We start from the raw sequence: 6,557 nt of genomic DNA on the forward strand, positions 1-6,557 counted from the left end.
TCTCATTTTTCATTTTTCATCCGTCTGCCAATAAATGATCCATTTCACTTTTACCATATTTGGGAAGTGGACCATACATTCCATTAATTCATTTCACTCACATTTTATTATTAAACTAATATATAAAAATAGACTCATATTCCACCAACTTTTCTATACACTTTACTTCATAAAGTCAAACAATTTCTTAAATCTCGTGCCGGTCAAATATGAGACATTTAATAGCATACAGAGGAAGTAGTTAGATTAAAGAAAAAATACACTAAAAAAGAATAAAGTAAATAAGAATCGTCTTTATATTATTCTCTTTTACTTTAATCTTTATTTACGTTAACTATTTATTATTATTTTTTAAAAATGAGTACAGAAAATATAATGAAACAAAACTATCTTTATACAAATTTATTTACTTCACTAGTACTCCACGTAATAACTAAATATCTAAAGAAGCGGCGGCGCAAGGCTAATGAAATTTGTGGTGCTTCCATTTCAAGAAACTAGAAAAAAGAAAGAAAATGGAAAAATAAATGAATAAATGAAGATAGACAACTTGCCTCTTCTTCAGATATCACTTTCTCGTTCAATAGTTTCAGATCCAAACTACTATATATCATCCAAATCCAACTTCCTCTCACCTCTCCAATATTCAACAATAAAATGGAAAAAATCCCCAAAAAGGCATACAAAATCAAGAAAAAACAGCCACTAAAGGTTGTGTACATCACAAACCCTATCAAGTTCGAGACCAGTGCCTTGGAATTCCGGACACTCGTGCAAGAACTCACCGGCCAAGACTCTCACGTGGCCTACGGCCGAGGAGAAGCCGTGAAAGCGTACAATGCTATTGCAGCAGCGGAGGAGGAAGAGGAAGAGGAAGAGGAAGCGGCAAAGTCGGGGCAGTTTAGTGGCGAAGTGACTGAGCAGGAAGAGTTCGATCCGACAACGGTTGGGTCGGACGAAGACAGTTTTGTTTCGTCGCTCATGATCGAGGACTTCGGCTCGAACATATTTGATATTCTTGAGGATCTATTTGAAATGTAATAAAATTAGATTGAACGCATGGAATTTTCTTGCGGTTTTCTTGTAATTATTTGTTTATATTGTCCAATATTGTTATATGGAGTAGTACATGTTTTGTTGGATTTCGTTTATTTTATTAGGCTGCAAAAAACCTAGATTCTCTTCTGTCACGACCGCCCCTTAGGGTTAATAAATACGGGCGATCGTGATTAAAAGAATTAAATAGAAGACGAAAAGAATTAGGGTTTCAACACAAGTTGGACCAACAATTAATATCCAAATAAATAACCAAGAGTTTAATATTATCCAACAAGGAATTCAGAATATCCATTACCCCAACAATTAAAGTTGTCGGCCCAAATAAATCATAATTTAAGACACGTCACAGCGGAAACGACCAAGAGAAAGAGTGACGTCATGTGTGAAGACACAACGACACTCAGGGTTCAAAGACATCACTAACATATTTAATTCACTTGCTCAACACCAACACATCCTCGTCGCCGCTCAACCTGCACATAGGGAAAACACATGCAGGGCTGAGTACTATAAGAATACTCAATGGGCTCATGCCGAAAACATTTTCAATAAAAGTTGCCAATTTATCATGCCATACTTAAGTAACCGTCGGGGTTTAGCTTTAGAAAGGCCCGAGGCACTAAAATCATTTTCCCATAGTAAAAGTCGACTGATCAGTCATTTTCCCATAGACGTTAGCCATATCTGCCAATACATGACTTGGAATGTGGCCACAAACCAAGCCACTAGACCGGCCAGCCCGTACGCTAGCACACGATCTACCATAGGTGTACACTAGTCCAAGTAGGGTTTGCGGCCCTACGAGGACCCGAATTCGATTTATATAACAATGGCACATAGCCATATCAGATAGGCACGTTAAAAATCAAATCACGGCATGATAAATACAGTTTCATTTCCATCGATAAAAATATTTAGGACGTTGTCCTTATTTAAAAGAAAGCCCACCTCGAGTGTTTAATCCGAAACTATTTTCTTTCCTTTGCGTTCACGATTCCCTTGCGAGATATCACCTTTAGAATTAAAATAACACATAAATCAACACACTTTCAAATTAAATAAATAAGATGCATGCATCCTAAGCGAAGTTATTTATCTCGTTTTATCTCAGTTTTCGATTATTCGGCGGCCGCTTACGCCCCTGATTCCTCCGTTGGCTCCTCGTATTTTCCTCAACGATATCGAAATAAAATCCCCAAATTTATAAAAGTGTGTAATTAAATTATCGCAACCATTTTCCTCGAACTATATTTATTTCGGACTTAGGATATAATTATTCATTCGCTGAAATATTCTGGAATTAATTAAATAATTCTCCACAATTAATTTAATTATCAATTCAAAGATTTATTAACTTATTGGCCCAACTAGAATACTCCCGTCCTTATATTTTTCCTTAAGCAAGATAAAAGGCCCAATCCCCTTTTTTTTAAAACTAAGGCCCAGATCTTTTTTTTTTATCAAAAGGCCCAAAGGAAAAGAAAAACCTCTCCCCACCTAGGTCTAACACCCTCTCTCTCTCTACCCCTCTTCTTCTCTCTAGACGGAAAAGGATACGCAGAAGCTCGTCGCTTGAAGGAATCCGGTCTGGCGTCGCCTTCCACCTCCGCCGTCGGCCGCTGCTCTTCGCACGCCGTCGCTGCTGTGCGGTTCAGCCGTCGCTTCCATTTTGCGTCACTGCTACTCGTCGGGGAGCTGCTGTCGCCGTCGTCGCGCCGCCGCGAGGGGCTGCTGCCGCCGTCTCTGCCGGGAGCTGCTGCCGCCGTCGCTGCCGGGAGGCGCTGCCTCCGGTCAGCCTCCGAATAGCCCCGATTTGCTCCGAAACTAACCCGTTCAGCCCCGAAACGACTCGAACAACTACCGCGCCGCCCCGATTAACTCCGAAAGGTAAATTCTCATTCAAAGTATGTGTATTTTCGTTCTTAGTTTGATTCGCAGCAAGGGGAGTAAAGTTCGATTGATTTTGGATTGCTTAATTGCTATGGATTGGTTCTTTGTTTGGGAGATTAATGCGGCGTATATGATATGAATGCAGAATGCGAAAATTCCTATTTCAAATCTGAGTATGAATTTACCTCTGTGAATGAGAAATCAAGAACGGCGAGGATTTGAAAAGAACGGTTCTTGAAGCTGGAGAATTTGGTTACTGCCAATAGCACAAATTTGATGTTAGATTCTGAAGCAGGAGAAAAAATTTAGATACCAACGATAGAACATAGTTTACCTTGGATAGAAGTTGAAGAAGACGGATTGACTGCAGAGAACGATTGAGGGAAGGAATAACTGATATAGGATTTAATATAGTGGGAAGGGGGTTGGGGATATGGGAGAGATTTGTGGGGGGGATGGAGGACGGTTTCAACGTAGAATTAGGAGAATAATTTCGAATTCTTCCTCCTTTTTAATAGACGTGATTTGGCTGAAATTATATTTGTTTTTGGTATTTTTTTGCAGATTACGGAAGAGGAATATCTTTTCACGGAGGAGGAAAATCTGCGCATAATCTTTAATTAAAATTGGAACCAAGGATATTTTATTTTAATTAGTTTAGTTTAATTCACCGCCCATTGTATTTTATTTTAAATCGCGCAGTCCGCAATTTATTTATCGCGGACTGGACTTTTATATTAATTATTTAATTTATCGGATCCAACACGGAATTGAGTCCAATAAATATATTCCTCACGGAAAGGAATTATCTATACGCATAATCATTTATTTCACAAATATCTCGTCCAACAACAATTAATTCGCCATCAATTAAGTCACGGACTTTGCAAAAAAAATAATAGCATTAATTACAAGTACTTTAGGGTTCTCAAATTAGGTTTAGAAAAACGGGGCGTTACATCCTACCAACCTTAGCAGAAATTTCGTCCCGAAATTTGTTACCCTCAAGTAAAGAGTTCTGGATACAATTCCATCATTTTATCCTCATTCTCCCACGTGGCTTCTTCATGCCCATGATTTTCCCATAGTACTTTCACACAAGCAATATTTTTATTTCTCACAATTTGGATCTTTCGGTCCAAAATAGATTGGGGTCTCTCTTCGTAGCTCAAGTCCGGATTCAACGCGACTTCTTCAAAACGGATCACGTGCTTTGGGTCGAACAGGTATTTTCGTAACTGCGACACATGAAAAACGTTGTGCACGTTTCCCAGGTTTGGTGGTAGCGCCAATCGATATGCAACGGGACACACTCCTTCGAGAATTTCATAAGTCCCAATAAATCGCGGCTTCAGTTTGCCCTTGACGCCGAATCGTGTTATCCCTTTTGATGGGGATACTTTCAGGAAAACTTTGTCGCCAGCTTGGAATTGTAAGTCGGTTCGTCGGACATCCGCGTATGATTTCTGTCTGTCTTGAGCTTCTTTTATCCTCTCACGAATTTGTCGAACGATTCCCACCATCTCTTCAACTGTATCAGGTCCGAGTATTCTTCTCTCGTCAACTTCATCCCAGTAGAGCGGCGATCTACACTTTCTTCCGTATAATGCCTCGTACGGTGCCATGTTTATAGTTGCCTGAAAACTGTTGTTGTAGGCAAACTCGATCAGTGGTAGTGCTGCCTCCCAACTTCCCCCTCGGTCGAGTACCACGGCTCTCAACATATCCTCGAGAGTTTAGATCGTTCTTTCGGATTGTCCATCGGTTTGCGGGTGAAACGTTGTACTGAAATTCAATTTGGTTCCAAGCTCTTTCTGTAGATTCATCCAAAATCTTGAGGTGAATTTTGGGTCACGGTCGGACGTGATAGTCACTGGGACTCCATGCAATCGAACTATCTCCCTTATGTAGATTTGAGCCAGTTTGTTGGACCCATAACTTACAAGAATCGAAATGAAGTGCGCGCTCTTAGTGAGTCGGTCTATAATTACCCAAATGGCGGTGTTCCCTCTCAGAGTCCTTGGCAATCCTGTCACAAAATCCATGGCGATGTGCTCCCATTTCCACTCGGGGATCTCTAGCGGTTGTAACTTCCCATACGGTCGTTGATGTAGAGTCTTCACTTGCTGACAGACTAAACATCTATCGACGAATGACGCTATGTCCCTCTTCATACCATTCCACCAAAAGGATTTCTTCAAATCTTGATACATTTTCGTACTTCCTGGGTGAGCGGTGTAAGGAGTTTCATGCGCCTCACTCATAATCTCATTTTTGAGTCCCTCATTATCCGACATGCATAGTCTTCCTTCGAAAGTAAGGGCATTGTCACCTTCTTCACTAAAATTCCCAGATTCACCAGTTCGCACTTCAATACGAATTTCCTCCAATTTCGCATCCATCCGTTGTGCTTCAATAATCCTCGACCTTAGATCAGGTTCAACAGCTAGAGTGGCGATTCGTGCATTCACTGTTTCAGGTGCCCTCACCACTTCCAAACGCATCTTGCTGAATTCGCGAATCAAGCTCTCTTCTTTGGTGATAAAAGTAGCCAGCTGGGAATGGTCCTTCCGGCTCAATGCATCTGCTACTACATTCGCTTTGCCGGGGTGATAATTGATGCCACAATCGTAGTCTTTCACCAACTCGAGCCATCTTCGTTGCCGCATGTTCAAATCTTTCTGCTCGAAGAAGTACTTCAAGCTTTTGTGATCCGTGAAGATCTCACATCGGACTCCGTAGAGATGATGTCTCCAAATCTTTAAAGCGTGCACTGCCGCTGCTAGATCCAAGTCGTGGGTTGGATAGTTCAACTCATGTGGCCTCAATTGTCGTGACGAGTAAGCAATCACCTTGTTGTTTTGCATCAATACGCATCCAAGTCCCACCTTCGATGCGTCAGTGTATACCACGTAGTTCACTCCAGGCTCTGGCACCGCTAGAATCGGTGCACTAGTTAGCTTTTCCTTCAACAGTTGGAAACTTGCCTCACACTCTGGGGTCCAATTAACTTTTACCCCCTTCTTGAGTTGTTGGGTCATGGGTCTCGCCATCTTTGAGAATCCCTCTATAAACCTTCGGTAGTATCCTGCCAGGCGTAGGAAACTCTGAATCTCGTTTGGTGTCGAGGGTGCTTTCCATTGCTGTACCGCCTCAACCTTGGCGGGGTCCACTCGGATTCCCTCTGCTGTCACAATGTGACCAAGGAAGTTCACTTCCTTGAGCCAAAACTCGCACTTGCTGAATTTGGCATACAACTTCTCACTTCTCAACGTCTCCAAAGCGATTCGCAGGTGCTCCTCGTGTTCCTTCTCATTCCTCGAGTAGACGAGTACATCATCTATGAATACCAAAACGAATTTACCCAAGTATGGGTGGAATACCCTGGTTCATCAAATCCATGAATGTTGCAGGTGCATTCGTCAATCTAAACGACATCACCACAAACTCATGGTGACCATATCTCGTGCGAAAAGCAGTCTTCGGTATGTCTTCTCGTCGGACTCTCAACTGATGGTACCCGGACCTTAAATCCATCTTTGAGAACACACCAGCTCCTCGAAGTTGCTCGAATAGGTCGTCTATTCTCGGCAGTGGAAATTTGTTCT

At 41.7% G+C, this 6,557-nt stretch overlaps 1 long non-coding RNA gene across 1 annotated transcript; it reads right to left on the reverse strand.

The window, feature by feature from the left end:
• Positions 1-1,277: 1,277 nt before the first annotated feature.
• LOC121803078 lies at positions 1,278-3,299 on the reverse strand. Its single transcript, XR_006050907.1, has 3 exons — positions 3,284-3,299; positions 3,135-3,205; positions 1,278-1,532 (listed from the first exon to the last, which is right to left on the reverse strand). It is a non-coding gene; the product is annotated as an uncharacterized LOC121803078 (long non-coding RNA).
• Positions 3,300-6,557: the final 3,258 nt, after the last annotated feature.

This window comes from Salvia splendens, chromosome 5 (assembly GCF_004379255.2).
Source record: "Salvia splendens isolate huo1 chromosome 5, SspV2, whole genome shotgun sequence".
Classification (NCBI taxonomy): domain Eukaryota; kingdom Viridiplantae; phylum Streptophyta; class Magnoliopsida; order Lamiales; family Lamiaceae; genus Salvia; species Salvia splendens.